Source organism: Trichechus manatus, unplaced genomic scaffold (genome assembly GCF_000243295.1).
Source record: "Trichechus manatus latirostris isolate Lorelei unplaced genomic scaffold, TriManLat1.0 scaffold00007, whole genome shotgun sequence".
NCBI lineage: Eukaryota > Metazoa > Chordata > Mammalia > Sirenia > Trichechidae > Trichechus > Trichechus manatus.
Genome location: NW_004443943.1, coordinates 3690345 through 3706673, shown reverse-complemented (window position 1 = coordinate 3706673; position 16329 = coordinate 3690345). Strand labels below are relative to the sequence as shown.

The window sequence follows — 16329 nt, the reverse complement described above, 5'->3', positions numbered from 1 at the left end:
TGATCAGGTTTGCTTCCTCTTCCACTCTCATGCAGTGTAATTATAAACCCTTTGGTTCTTTGTTTTCAGTTAAGATTTTAAACTTGGAAAATCTCGACATACCTTTTCTGTATCACTGTACAGGTGCCACCTGGTCATTTTATAGAAGGACCATTTCTCACCCACACGAACCAGAGGGGAAGAAAGGGAGAAGGTTGATTAAATACCCTACCTCAAAATTTACTGTGGATTTAAAATCTGACTTAATGTTGCATTAACTACTGGTGGCTGCTTTACTGCCTTTAAAACATGCATGTATAATTGGATACTGTGATGGTTTTGCTGGTAAAATAAATACCAGCTCACACTAAAATAAATACTCTGCATGATGAAGTTCATGTAGACATAAATTAATCATTTACCAGTTAACCAATATGCACAAGAAAGAAATAGATCACTTATTAAGGTTGCCTCATCTATAAAATGGAAAAATAAAATGCTGATATATTTTACCGTGGTGCTGTGAGGGAAAATGTATAAAATTATTGCAAAGCAGTTTATAAACCATAAAATGCAGTATGAACATTAAATTAATAATATTTGTACTAATTCAAATTCAACACTCTCTTCATTAAATATATCTTTTTGCCTATCGAAGCATACATAAAACCCAGCTGAGGCTTTTTATTTAAATTTTTGTGGTCTCTACTAAAGTCTGCAGAACACTACAGAAGTATTTGGTTATATTAAAAACTTTTCAGTGGGCTCACACCTTAAGACATAGTTCTTGGCTGTCCATCTCCCAACTCCATTTCTAAAGCCCTCTCCTAAAGGGTTTACTATCTTTCACTTGTATAGACAATATGAAGGGAACATGGGTTTGAATTTTTTAATATGGCGGGAATTATTAAAGTGCTCTGTGCTTTGGTTTATTCTAAATTATAGATTGAAAGTAGGGAAATAATGTTAAAATTGGGGGGCAGGTGCTTTGGGTCTCTGCATATTGTATCAAGTGAATTTGCAATATAAACATTCTGGGCTGGGAGAGGAGCTTGGCCTCTAAGCAGTAAGGTCTCCAGGCCATCTTGCTGTCCGAATATCTTGGGCTTTAGAGATAATCAAGCTTCTGTTTCTCAGCTCGCTTACAAAATGTCATTCCAAGGACACAGAGAGAACTAAGCAACAGAGCATGTAGTTCCTTTATTCTTCTTCTTCTTTTTAAAAAATGGGATCTTATTTAGAAGGTCTACTTGTAAAAAACCTATAATCAACTCAGCACATTTTTAACGTTGTCAATGTCTCTTTGACTCTCAATGATAAAACACATCAGACATTTCTCTACTTACTTCCTTTTGTAGAGGCTGTTAATATAGAAATATCTCCTCTTCTCCCACTGTGAAATGATAAATGGCTGGCTGGAGTTGTCTGAAATATTGCCAGATCTCCCCTATGTATCATGTGTCACCAGCAATAATAAACAGTGACTAATCTTTGGTCATGAACTATATTTAGGCTTTTGTGTCACCAGGAGGTAGGTATTTTCTTGAATCAGGTTTAAGGCTCTAATATTTATTCTAGGAACATGTGTGCTAGGAAAAGTATACCTAGATCCAAAGGAAAATAATCTGCACATTTTCTTTCATTTAGCTATAAAGCTTGCCATTTCCATCTGTATCTACCTTTTTTTGCATCAGGATTCACGCAGGAGTGTTCTGGTTAGGAATCTAATTTATTCCAGTAAGTTCACTACTTTGCTGATAATAGTCTCCTTGTCTAATAGGAAAAGTAATGGGGGTGGGGAAGGGGAGGAAAATGGCTAAAAGGAACCACAGTGCAACTGTTCCCTCCATCTCCTCAATCTAAATGGAGGGGACAGGGATCAAAGCTTTCTGAAAAGGGCAGAGCACAAGACTATAAAACTAATAGAAGATAAATTAAGATTTTGAGAGAAATGAAATAAGGTCAAGAAGAGTGCAATTCTACCTCGATTCAATTGAATAAGTATCTATTGAGTGCCTGCTGGGTGCTAGGCACTGAAGTAGATGCTCAATATACAGCAGTCAAAAGACCAACAATAATTGTTGCCCTCAGTGAAGCTTATATTCTGGTGGAGGGAGACAGACAATAAATAAACAAGTAAATTATATAATTTACTAGAAGGTGGCAAGTGTTACAGAGAGAAGTAAGTCAGGGGAGGGAAATAGGGAGTATTGGAGGGGGTTGCATTTTTTTAAAGGGTGGTCAGTGAAGGCCTCACTGAAAAGGTGACATTTAAGCAAAGACTTTAAAGATATGGAAAAGCAAGTCATGTGGATTCCTGAGGGAAGAGTGTCCTAGGCAGAGGAAAGAGCAAGTGCAAAGGCTCTGAGGTAGGAACATGCCTGGTGTGCTGGCAGAATTGTCAGGAGGCCAGAGTGGCTGAAGTGGAGTGAAAAGGGTAAGATATGAAGGATGGGACCCAAAGGAGATGAGGCCATGGAGATCATTGTGGGCTGAAGCATGTATGGCCTTGAGGATCATTGTAAGGCTCTGGCTTCACTCTGAGTGAAATGAGAAGCCACTTGAGGGTTTTGAACCAAGGAATAAAATGATCTGACTTATACTTTATTGAAAATAGACTGTAGGGCAAGGGTGGAAGCAGGGAGATCAATTAAATTAATTAAAATGAAAAGTTCAACTGTCCTCCCCGAATAAGTTTAACAAATGTGAGCCTGAATATAGTGATAGACAAGAGTTCAAAATTAGATGAAAAAGAACTGAAGTTGTAACTAGACAAAACTAAAATTGGTTGGAAGAGAGAAGTAAATAAAACCTCTGATTTTGTTTCCATAGCACCAAATGAATACCTTTTAAACTAAGGTTATGAACATACAATGATTAAAAAAAAAAAAAATCATTATTGAAGTTTAGGAAATTCGAGCATCTATAGCTAAGGACCACCATGCATCTGTCAGTTTGTTGTACTGTGGTGGCTTGCGTGTTACTGTGATACTGGAAGCTTTGCCAACGGTATTTCAAATACCAGCAGGGTCACTTTGGGTGGACAGGTTTCAGTGGAGCTTCCAGACTAAGACAGACTAGTAAGAAGACCTGGCAGTCTACTTCTGAAAAAAACTGGCCAGTGAAAACCTTATGAATAGCAGTGGAACATTGTCTGATATAGTGCTGCGATGAGTCCCTCAGGTTGGAAGGCACTCGAAAGTACAACTAGGGAAGAGCTGCCTCCTCAAAGTAGAGCCAAGTGGAGTCAAGCTTTCAGGACCTTCATTTGCTGATGTGGCACAACTCAAAATGAGAAGAAATAGCTGCAGATATCCATTAATAATCGGAATGTGCAATGTACGAAGTATGAATCTAGGAAAATTGGAAGTCATCAAAAATGAAATGGAATGCATAAACATCGATATCCCAGGCATTTGTGAGCTGAAATGGACTGGTATTGGCCATTTTGAATCAGATAATCATATGTTCTACTCTGTCTGGAATGACAAATTGAAGAGGAATGGCATCGTGTTCATTGTCAAAAAGAACATTTCAAGATCTATCCTGAAGTACAGCGCTGTCAGTGATAGGAAAATATCCATACACCTACAAGGAAGACTAGTTACTATGACTATTATTCAAATTTACACACCAACCACTAACACCAAAGATGAGGAAATTGAAGATTTTTACCAACTTCTGCAGTCTGAAATTGATCAAACATGCAATCGAGATGCATTGATAATTACTGGTGATTGGAATGAGAAAGTTGGAAACAAAGAAGTAGGACTGGTAGTTGGAAAATATAGCCTTGGTGATAGAAATGATGCTGGAGATTGCATGATAGAATTTTGCAAGACCAACTACTTCTTCATTGCAGATACCTTTTTTCAACAACGTAAACAGCAACTATACACATGGACCTCACTGGATTGAAAACACAGGAATCAAATCGACTACATCTGTGGAAAGAGATGATGGAAAAGCTCAATGTCATCAATCAGAACAATGCCAGGGGCTGACTGTGGAACAGACAATCAATTGCTTGTATGCAAGTTCAAGCCGAAGAAAAAGAAAATTAAAACAAGTCCATAAGAGTCAAAATACGACCTTGATTATATTCCACCTGAATATGGAGACCATCTCAATAATAGATTTGACACATTGAACACTAATGACCGAAGACCAGATGAGTTGTGGAATGACATAAAGGACATCATACATGGAGAAAGAAAAAGATTATTAAAAAGACAGGAAAGAAAGAAAGGACCAAAATGGATGTCAGAAGAGACTCTGAAACTTGCTCTTGAACGTAGAGTAGCTAAAGCAAATGGAAGAAATGAGGAAGTAAAAGAGTTGAACAGAAGATTTCAAAGGGCAGCTTGAGAAGACAAAGTAAAATATTATAATGAAATGTGCAAAGACCTGGAGTTAGAAAACCCAAAGGGAAGAACACGCTAGGCATTTCTCAAACTGAAAGAACTGAAGAAAAAATTCAAGCCTCGAGTTGCAATTTTGAAGGATTCTATGGGGGAAAATACTGAATGATGCAGAAAGCATCAAAAGCAGATGGAAGGAACGTATGGAGTCACTGTACCAAAAAGAATTGGTTGATGTTCAACCATTTCAGGAGGTAGCATATGATCAAAAACCGATGGTATTGAAAAAAGTAAGTCCAAGCTGCACTGAAGGCATTGGTGAAAAACGAGGCTCCAGGAATTGACGAATACCAATTGAGATGTTTCAACAAACGGATGCAGCACTGGAGGTGCTCACTCGTCTATGCCAAGACATTTGGAAGACAGCTACCTGGCCAACAGACTGGAAGAGATCCATGTTTGTGCCCATTTCAGTAGAATGTGGAAATTATTGAACAATATCACTAATATCACATGCAAGTAAAATTTTGCTGAAAAGCATTCAAAAGTGGTTGCAGCAGTACATCAACAGGGAACTGCCGGAAATTCAAGCTGGATTCAGAAGAGAACGTGGAACGAGGGATATTGCTGATGTCAGATGGATCTTGGTTGAAAGCAGAGGATACTAGAAAGATGTTTGCCTGTGTTTTATTGCCTATGCAAAGGCATTCGATTGTGTGGATCGTAACAAATTATGGATAACATTGTGAAGAATGGGAATTCCAGAACACTTAATTGTGCCCGCACAGAACCTGTACATAGACCAAGAAACAGTTATTTGAACAGAGCAAGGGTATACTGAGTGGTTTAAAGTCAAGAAAGGTGTGCATCAAGGTTGCATCCTTTCACCATACTTTTTAATCTGTATGCTGAGCAAATAATCCAAGAAGTTGGATTATATGAAGAAGAAAACAGCATCAGGATTGGAGGAAGACCCATTAACAATCTGCAATGTGCAGATTAACAATTCATAAAACAACCTTGCTTGCTGAAAGTGAAGAGGACTTGAAGCACTTACTGATGAAAATCAAAGACTACAGCTTTCAGTATGGATTACATCTCAACATAAAACAAAAATCCTCACAACTGGATCAACAAGCAACATCATGATAAACGGAGAAAAGATTGAAATTGACTAGGATTTCATTTTACTTGGATCCACAATCAGTACCCATGGAAGCAGTAGTCAGGAAATCAAATGACATACTGCATTGGGCAAATCTGCTGCAAAAGACCTCTTTAAAGTGTTCAAAACCAAAGATGTCACTTTGAGGACAAAGGTGCGCCTGACCCAAGCCATGATATTTTCAGTCGCCTCATATGCATGTGAAAGCCAGACAGTGAATACGAAAGACCGAAGAAGAATTGATGCCTTTGAATTATGGTGTTGGCGAAGAATATTGAATATACCATGGACTGCCAGAAGAATGAACAAGTTTGTCTTGGAAGAAATGTAGCCAGAGTGCTCCTTGGAAGCAAGGATGGCAAGACTTGATCTCACGTACTTTGGACATGTTATCAGGAAGGATCAATCCCTGGAGAAGGACATCATGCTAGGTAAAGTAGAGGGTCAGCAAAAAAGAGGAAGACCCTTGATGAGATGGATTGACACAGTGGCTGCAACAGTGGGTTCAAACCTAACACGATGGTGAGGATGGAGCAGGACCAGGCAGTGTTTCATTCTGTTGTACATAGGGTCACTGTGAGTCACAACTGACCCGACAGCACCTAACAACAACAACAAATTGCTAAGGAATAGATTAACAATTTCACTCCTCAAAATGGTCTGGCTTGCAGTAATTAAATAAGTTCCTGTTATGATGCTAGGAGCCCTGGTGGCGCAGCAGTTAAGAGCTCGACTGCTAACCAAAGGGTTGGCAGTTGGAAAGGTGGATTGTTCCTTGTAATCAACCTTCTTGGCAGCCACAATGATTCAGTTATGAAACAGAACTCTCACCATTTCTCATGAGCAGTTTAGTCTTGGAACAAATTGGAACGGAAAAAGTGTCCAAATTCACAGTAGGAGCGCCCAGTCAGAGCTCCGCTTCCCTCTCTGAATTAGGTTACAACATTCACCTGGGGAAATTCCTATTGAATTATAATTAGCCAGCTAATTAAAAAGTGGATTATCAACTATATTAAAATACGACAGAAAGAAGTGTACATCATTCATTCTTTAATATCATAAATCTACCTTTTTCTTAAATTCTTCCAAGGAAATTCCATGTACAATCGGTAAGTTTTCTTTTAAAATTAATTTTATGTAAGAGAGTCTAAGATTTTTGTTTATTGAGGTAATGGATGCAATTTGAGCTCTCTCTGTTAATAAAAAGTACCTATACTTCATACCGTTCTCTACAGTGAGAACCAATGGTCATGATACTGCAAGGTCCCCAGAATCACTTTCTGGTCAAATAAGTAATAATACTGAGGAAAATAATAATGGCTACCATTCATTCACTGCTATTATATTTATAAAAACATAAATGCTTTATATCTCATTTAACATTCTCCCAACAATCTCTGAGGTAATTTCATGTCTGTGAAATTGACGAGGAAACGGCTCAGAGAAGTTAGGTAAATTATTTAAGTCACACATCTTGAAGGTTATAAAAGTGAAATTCAAATTCCGGCTTGTTTGACCTCAGAACTCTTGCTTGTTAAAACTATTTTATTGCATTCAACTAGCTTTGAAATTGATCATATTCATGTAGCATATAACCAGTTAATCAGGATCTTATGTTAACTAGAAGATCATATATCCTAGCCATATGTCTAAAAACCAGTTTATTTTATAAAGTAAAAGTATGCTTATCAGGAGACCCTTGAGCCATTACTAACTGCAGAAGTTAATGAGTAACAGTCACCTGGTACTGCAAGTTATTTTGATTTGCCTTTTCCTAGGTTCTTCTAATTTCTGAGAAGATAAAAATTAAATGATGGTCGGTGATCTTTGGTACAATCCTTTCTACAGGCCTGCTAAGCTAGTCAAGTATTAAGTGGGTCATTCCATTCCTAAAGGCACCTAAAATTGGCCACTACAAGAAGATGATTTAGCAGATAGGCATGACTAACTGTACTGGAATGGGCTTACTCAGTCCTAAAACCATCCATGCTGGTGATTTGGAGTTCCTTCTCAAATAAATAGCAGTATCAGTAACATAAATATCCTAATATTTTTTGAGTGCCTACTGTGTATCAGGTACCACTCTCGTTACATACATTACCTCACTTAACTTAAGGGTTTCTCAGCCTGGGTGCTACTGATGTTTTGGGCCACATGATTCTTTGTTGCGGGGGGCTGTCATCCTGTGCATCAGAGGATGTTTAGCTGCATTCCTGGCCTTTACCCACTTGATGCCAGTAACCCCCCTCCCAAGTTGTGACAGCCAACAATATCTCCAGACATTGCCACATGTCTCCTGAAGGACAAAATTGTCCCCAGTTGAGAACCACTGGTTTACTTCCTCCAACGACTGTAGAGGTAGGTGTTACGAGGAGACTGGCTCAAAGAGGTTTAAATAAAATGGCTAAGGTTTCACAGTAGTAAATGACAGAGCTGGAATGCACCTAGACTATCTGACTCTTGAACATTATGTTACACTCTGGTTGAAATTCACATGTGAAGACCTACCCTTCTTTCTGGCTTCTTCATCATGGGGGAGAGGCGGTATGCTGTGGAAGGAAAGAGGGGGTACACGTGACATGCCACACAGAACTTTCATTGCACCATGGTCTTTTATTTGACAGATTAATTCCATTTTAATTGGAATTCAGGAAACTAATGAAAAAAAATTGCTAGTGTTAGATGGCCTATTCTCAGTGTTCTTGAATCTGTCTGATTTAATTCTAACCAATTAGTGTGCCATTATGGAGGAATATTATGTTGAGAATCAATATTACACTAAACACTAATATTTTATTCAGTATTAAAATTTTATGCAAGTAATAATACAAGTGCTTTATTCCTGCTTTCTCTAGATGAGAAGAAATGCTTCCTTACGGCGACCCCGGCTACAAAGAAAATGGTATCTGCTTAGGAGACTATTGGTATTCTGTTTTACATAGATCATTGCTTAAATGAATCAATAAAATTTAATGGAATGAAATTTGTTTATCTTATTATAAGATGTATGAGTTTCTCAGGGTATCAATACTGTTTTTCCTTTTTATACCTATGCTAAGATGGTAATAAAAATACATTATGGTCAGTCTTGCTAAAAAGAACAAAATGACTGTCATACTTTTCCTGATTTTAGCATATAATTTCTTTTCTTCCATTTGGACATACTACTCTTTCCTATCTGTAATAAACTTTTTTTTTGTTAGGTTCACTTTGATTCAGATATAATCTTAGGCTGGATTTTGAGCCTCAGCGTATCCAAATTCTGCATTTTATTTCTTCCTTGCAAAGAAAAACTAACATTTATTAAGCATATACTCAATACACATCTAAAAACCACTTAGAGATGGTTCAGTTAGGCATGATTTCACATCTACTTTCCAAATTGTGTCTCAGTGTGCCTTTCCTGGCACCTGGCCTTGCTATCTTGATTTTAAGACACTAGGCCGACCACATGGACCCTGTGGATCTTCCCAGCCCCTCCCTCTGTCTGCCTGTCTGTTTGCTTCCTCTGTCCTCCCAACTTCTGTATCTTTTTCCAGCGTCCGAGTGTATCACTGAAAGTTTTCCATAATTTGGATTTAATGAAGACATTTACAACTTTTATCACTTATGTACTTCAATTTTCAACTTCTCAGTCAGATATTTGAAAACTATACCAAAAATACTCCTTTTGAAACATCCTTAACTTTGTGTATTTTTATACTGTCTTCCACAGTATTGGAATTGGAAAAGTTTTGTTCCATATTTTTGTGATCTCCCAATTAGGTCAGCAAGATCAACCAGTTAATATGCAACTATCTTGAAAAAGCTGGAGCCCTGGTGGCTCATTGGTTAAGAGCTCGGCTGCTAACCAGAAGGTTGGCAGTTTGAATCCATTAACTGCTCCTTGGAAACCCTATGGGGCAGTTCTGCTCTGTCCTGTAGGGTCGCTATGAGTTGGAATCAACTTGATGGCAATAGGTTTTGGTTCTGAAAAAGCTACGCTTTGGGGAACAGTTCGCTTATAATCCTAAAGGCATTATCAGAAGTTAAAAACTGCAAAATCAAAGCAAAAAAGGAAAAAAAAAATTGAATTAAACTAACTGAAAAATTAGAAATCGAAGATATGTTCAGTGTAATAATCACCATTACAAATAGGGAAGTCTTAAACTAAAAAAAAAACATTTAATGGGTTGACTTTTTCAAAATATGATTGGATTTAATAAGTGTTTTATGCATATGGCTATGCTGAAAGTTCCTTTAAAAATGAAAGATTTGTGCCTTAATGAGCGGTATTATTACATGAACATATTTGAACCTGGCTTATGAAAAATAGGATTTGAGAATTTAAAATGTGTGCATAAAATGCAAATGGATTTAATTAACTGAAAACCCATAAGACAGAGCTTCTTCAAATAAGCAATTACTTTGGGGACTAATAGTGTAAATAGGATCCTGATTCATTAGCGCAAATACCCATATGAGAGAAAGTTCAGCAAATTTTATTCTTTAAGTTACTTATGCACACATGGTAGTATCTCATTAATTTGGGGCTTCAGTAAATTTAAAATATTTTGATAATTTGTTCATGAGTTGGGCTGATGTTTACCCTTGCTTTGCAAACCCTGTGTTTATAGATAGGTAATATATGTGTTCCAAACATTTATTTTCAATCTTATATACACTTTTTAGACACAGAATAAACAATTTTCAAGGAACCTCAGGCACTTTACAAACCCCTACATACATCCAATCTATATGCTAATAACAAAATGTTCATAAGATTTATTATAACAGGTCTCCTTAAGGACTTCTACATTATAATGTTTTGTTGAAGTTACTATATGTAGTTTAAAGTAATAAAAGCCACATTTGTTTAAAAGTTATCTATAATTCAGCCTCCCCACAAATTCAGATATGCCTACCTCCCTAATTCATTGGAATAAATGAAATTTTACAATATTTACAGCTACATGTATACAGGGAGTTTTTCTTTTAACTATGCATTAGAACATATAAGCACCTAGAATAAAATAAAATGAAGCATGGGGGGAAAAAAAACTGGATTTTTATGGGTGGACAAATGAGAAGAAACTGTCCATTTCAAATCACATTAAGTCCTTTAGACACAATACACTTTTCTTCAAATTACAGATTTCATCCACTAAGGATGGCTCTAGTTCTAATCACTGGCAAGGTGATAATAAGTTTTTCCAATTGAAGACAGTCAGCGCCCAGGTCAAAAGAGGCAGATGCCTCACACCAGAACATCTGGAAGGAAGAGAGCTGTGGAAGGACCATGGCACAGCAATCTGGACATTTCTAAATCTTCCTTCTATGTGGACATGACTTCAGAGCCCAAATGCCAATTTTCTGCACAAAATACTATTCATTTTAAAAGTTTTTAAAATGTGTATAAGTTGGGTAGGAGAGTTACATTATCTTTATGAGCAAAACTTATGGTTAGGTTAAAATGACAGAAATTCTAAACCAGATAAAACGTATTAAACTAGAATTTATAAAAATCACAATTGAACTAAAAAATGGAATATTCCCATTTTTCTAAGTTTTATTTATTCTGTTGTTGAAAATATACACAGCAAAACATACGCCAGTTCAGCAGCTTCTACATGTACAGTTTAGTGACATTGATTATATTCTTCGAGTTATACAACCATTCTTACCCTTCTTTTCTGAGTTGTTCCCTCTGTCATTAATATAAACTCACTGCCCTCTAAGGTTCCTATCTAATCTTTTGAGTTGCTGTTGTCAATTTGATCCCATATAGTTATTAAAAGAGCATAATGCTCAAGGCAGGCCTTTTTTACCAGTTAAGCTAAACTATTGTTTAGTTTTAAGATGAATTTAGGGGGATATTTTTGGTTTAAGGTTTAGAGATTATCTCAGGGCAATAGTTTCAGGGGTTCATCTAGCTTCTAAAGCGCCACAAAGTCTAGAATCTATGAGAATTTGAAATTCTGTTCTGCATTTTTCCCCCTTTGATCAGGATTCTTCTATAGAATCTTCGATCAAAATGTTCAGTAATGGTAGCCAGGCACCATCGAGTTCTTCTGGTCCCATGGCAAAGGAGGCAGTTGGAGGCAATTAGCCACAGTTTCCATATCCTCCCCCTACTCGTGACTCTCCTTCTTCTGTTGCTCCAGGTGAATAGAGACCAGTTGTTCTGTCTTGGATGGCTGCTTGTAAGTTTTTACGACCCCAGGCGCTGCACAATAAACTAGGAGGTAGAATAGAAGCACTAACATGTTACTACTCCAGTTAACTGAGATGCCCCATGAAACCATGATCCTAAACCATCAAAACAAGGAACCAAGTCCCATGAGGTATTTGGTTGTACACAAGCAGCCTCAGCAGCTACTCTTTTTTATTTTTTCTGTCATTGTAAATGTATCTATTACACAACCTTTGCCAATTCAACTTTTTATAGGTATACAACTTATCAACAGTAATTACAATAAATGGATGTCTGATACCCTTAATCAGTGTGATTTTTCCATCACCATTAACCCCCTTCTTCCTCCTCCCTCCCGCCGTGGTACCTACTAATAAACTTTGGTCTGCCTTTTCTTGTCTTTTTATATAAGTGAGGTCATACAGTATTTGTCCTTTTGTGATTGGCTTATTTCACTCAGCACGATGTCTTCAAGCTCCATTTAAACTGTAGCATGTATCAAGATTTCATCTCTCCTACTGGATGAGTAATATTCCATTGTATATATGTACCACATTTTGTTTATCCATTCATCTGCTGATGGGCATTTATGTTGTTTCTACCTTTTGGCTATTGTGAATAGTACTGCAATGAACATTGGTGTACAAGTTGCTTTTTGAGTCCCTGCTTTCACGTCTTTTGGGTATATACCTAGGAGTGGAATTGCTGGGTCATAATGTAGTTCTATTTTTTGTTTTGAGGAACTGCCATACTGTTTTCCACAATGGCTGTACCATTTTGCATTCCCACCAGCAATGGATAAGCGTTCCAATTTCCCCACATCCTCACCAACATTTGTTATTTTCAGTTTTTTTTTTTTTAATCGTAGCCATCCTAGTGGGAGTGAAATGGCATCTCATTGTGGTTTTGATTTACATTTCTCTAATGGCTAATGACACCGAGCATCTTTTCATGTGTTTGGTGGCCGTTTGAATGTCCTCTTTGGTGAAATGTCTACTCAGGTCCTTTGCCTATTTTGTTATTGGGTTATTTGTCTTTTAGTTGTTACATTATTGAAGTTTTACATATATTTTGATTAATAGATTCTTGTTGGCTATATGGATTCTCCCAGTTGGTAGCTTGTCTTTTCACTTTTTTTGTAAAGTCTTTTGATGAACAAAAATTTTTAATTTTTATGGGGTTCCGTTTATTTATTTTGCTGTGTTGTTCGTGCCTTTGTTATTGTATTAGATAATTATTGTTGAAAGCTAGGCCTGACAGCATTGCTCTTGCTTGTTCTTCTAAGAATTTCATGGTTTTAGTTTGCACATTTAAGTCCTTAATCCATTTTGAATTTGTTTTTGTGTATGGTGTGAGGCATGGATTCTGTTTCATTTTTTTGCATGTGGATATCCAATTTTCCCAGCACCATTTATTGAAGAGACTCTTTTTCTCTCACAGAATGGACTCAGCACCCTTGTCAAAAATCAGTTGACCATAGATGTGTGGGTTTATTTATTGACTCTCAATTCTATGCCATTGGTCTGTATGCCTATTGTTAAACCAGTGCCAGGCTGTTCTGATTACTGTAGCTGTATAGTATGTTTTAAAATCAGGAAGTGTGAATCCTCCTATTTTGTTCTTCTCTTTCAATATTGTTTTAGCTATTCAGGGCCTCTTGCTATTCCATACAAAGTTGAGGATTGGTTTTTCTATTTCTGTAAAGAAAGCTGTGGGAATTTTGATAAGGATTGCATTGAATCTATAGATTGCTTTGGGTAGTATTGACATCTTAACAATATTAAGTTTTCAATCCATGAACATGGAACATCTTTCCATTTATTTAAGACTTCTTTAACCTCTTTCAGCAGTGTTTTATAATTTTCATTGTATAAGTCCTTCACGTAGCTGGTTAGATTTATTCCTAGGTATTTTATTCTCTTAGATGCTGTTGTAAATAGAATTGTTTCTCTAATTTCTCTTCCATATTTCTCATTGCTGGTGTATAGAAACCCAACAGATTTTTGTTTGTTGACCTTGTACCCTGCAACTTGCTAAATTCTTCTATTAGCTCTAGAAGTTTTCTTGTGGACTCTTTAGGATTTTCAATATATAGGAATATTCCCCTTTTGAAAGGAAATTTTCTGAAGACAAATCTGAACATTATTCATCAGTCATGCCATCCTCACATAAGAAGCATTTCCATTTCTTTGGTAAATATTGTGAGAAAAGTATTATAAAGTGGAGAAGGTCAGTTCTATTACCCAAATTAGTACTTACTTACCGTACTAAAGGAGAAAATAAGCTTCAGCTCCATTTTCATGACTTAATCAAGAAGAACGCTTGATGAATACAGCCCTCTCTTGTATGTGCTTCTTGATCTTTATAAAACCTGGGAAGGAGATAGAAGCATGAAATGTTTCATCTTTGAGAAGAAAACTGTCCAAACAATACTAGTTTCTTATGTCAGTAGTTATTTCTCATCAGTATGAGAGCTATCCCAGCCAAACCATATGCCGTTTACAGATCTCCCAGCTGTCAACAAAAGTTTGGGCAAGAGAGGCTGAAATGACTACTGCCTGTAGAGGCACAACACCTGGAGTCAGATCACACAATACTTGTCTGAATGAACTTTGTCTCTAAGGTGGTAGTAATAGTAACAGATATTCATTGGGACCATTCTGATGATGAAATGAGAATGACGTATATAAAGACATTTAGTAAACAGTACAAGTATTTATGTATGCCCTGACTCTTTACCTAAAAGATCTGTGGTGTCTTCTGAAAACAAATGTAATGAAGTATGAATAAAAATAAGGAAATAGGGTTGAGAGGGAAAAAAGAGGAAGTATATATGCTACCTGTATTAGCCAGCACAGTAGAAGGAATTAAAGTTAGAATTTGGATTTGAATTTCTTGTCAACTTAGGTAAAAGGAAAACATAGTTTCTTGTGTAACTCTTCATATTGGAAAGGAGAAAATGCATCACTTCCTCAAAAGAAATCAAGTATTTTTTTTCCTCCTGATACGAAATTCGTAGAGAAATTTTTACATAAAAAACATGTTATAGGGATAGTGAGACACAATGGACTATTTATCACCACAAGTCTTCCAGTTTGTTATACTGCTGTAGCTTGTTGTTGTGATGTGGGAAGCTATGCCACCAATATATCAAATATCAGCAAGGTCACCCATGATTTCAGTGGAGCTTTTAGACTAAGATAGACTAGGAAGAAAGGCCTGGCAATCTATTTCCAAAAATTAGCCAATGAAAACATTATGGATCACAACAGAATAATGTCTGATATAGTGCTGTAAGATGAACCCCCTAGGTTGGAAGGCACTCAGAATACACAGTGGCCGCAACAATGGACTTGAGCATACCAATGATCATGAAGATGGCACAGGACCGGGCAGCATTTCGCTGTCTTGTACATGGGGTCTCCATGAGTGCAGCTGACTCAATGACAACTAACAACTTTATTTAATAAGAGTAGGATTGACTACCTACTATGAAAATAGTACTTTTGCTTAAAGGTAGTTATTATTGCTATAATAGTAATCTTCCAGATATTATTCTCAGAGACAAACCTTAAGTATGAATTAGGAAAATCCTAAATACAAACTCAACACTTCTCAAGTAACTAATCATCTGGCTCTTCTCTCTTGCTGTGCCTCCTTCACAAAAACACAAGGAGCTTCTTAAATCATTTTCTCAGTAGTGAGGAGAAGTTTCTGAAGGAAGTCACTGATTGCTGCTGACTCTAGGCAAGCCTTCTCATTAATAAATAGGGGATAGACCTAAAAATGAATAAGGAAGACCGAAGAAGAATTGGTGTCTTTGAATTATGGTGTTGGCGAAGAATATTGAATGAATATACCATGGACTGCCAAAAGAATGAACAAATCTGTCTTGGAAGAAGTACAGCCAGAATGTCCTTTAGAAGCAAGGATGGCAAGACTGCGTCTCACATACTTTGGACATGTTATCAGGAGGGACCAGTCCCTGAAGAAGTACATCATGCTTGATAAAGTAGAGGGTCATCAAAAAAGGAAGACCCTCAATGAGATGGACTGACACAGTGGCTGCAACAATGGGCTCAACCATAAAAACGATTGTGAGGATAGCACAGGGCCGGGCAGTGTTTCATTCTATTGTACATAGGGTCGCTATGAGTCAGAACTGACTCAGTGGCACCTAACAATAACAACAACATAGAGCTGAAAAGATGAAGTGTGGATCCAGATGGGACACAGTAGTAATAGTTACACAGCCTGTTTTGTGAGGCTATCCCAAAGAGGAAAGGGAGGGAAAGGGGAATGATACAACCAAACGATTATATAAATGAAACAAATCACAGTATGAAGCCACTTCCTTGAAATTCATTTTTTTTTTTCTTGGCTTCCTTTCTTGACACCTCACTTCCAGTCTCTCAGGAAATGCTTCTCAATTTTCCTTTTCTGGCTTCTCTTCTTCTGCCTCCCCTTTAAATGTGGGCCTCCCCCAAGTTTCTCTACTTGGCAGTATCTTCGTTCACTCCCACAGCTTGCATTATATCTCTGCTGATGCTTTCTTGGCTAGATCCTTGTCGCAGCGGCGACAGTTGTCGGGACGGCGGAGACAGTAACCAAACACAACTCTTACAGAGAAGTGGGGCCAGGAGGGTCACTCT

The 16329-nt window shown here is 37.2% G+C and overlaps 1 protein-coding gene across 2 annotated transcripts in view; it reads right to left on the bottom strand.

The window, feature by feature from the left end:
* The window catches only part of RHOBTB1 (Rho related BTB domain containing 1), a 120800-nt gene extending 106745 nt beyond the window's left edge, over positions 1-14055 (bottom strand). For both annotated transcript variants that reach the window (XM_023739303.1, XM_004369859.1), the window contains exon 1: positions 13941-14055. The gene's annotated coding sequence lies outside the window, so the exon portion shown is untranslated. The remainder of the gene's footprint in view (positions 1-13940) is intronic.
* Positions 14056-16329: the final 2274 nt, after the last annotated feature.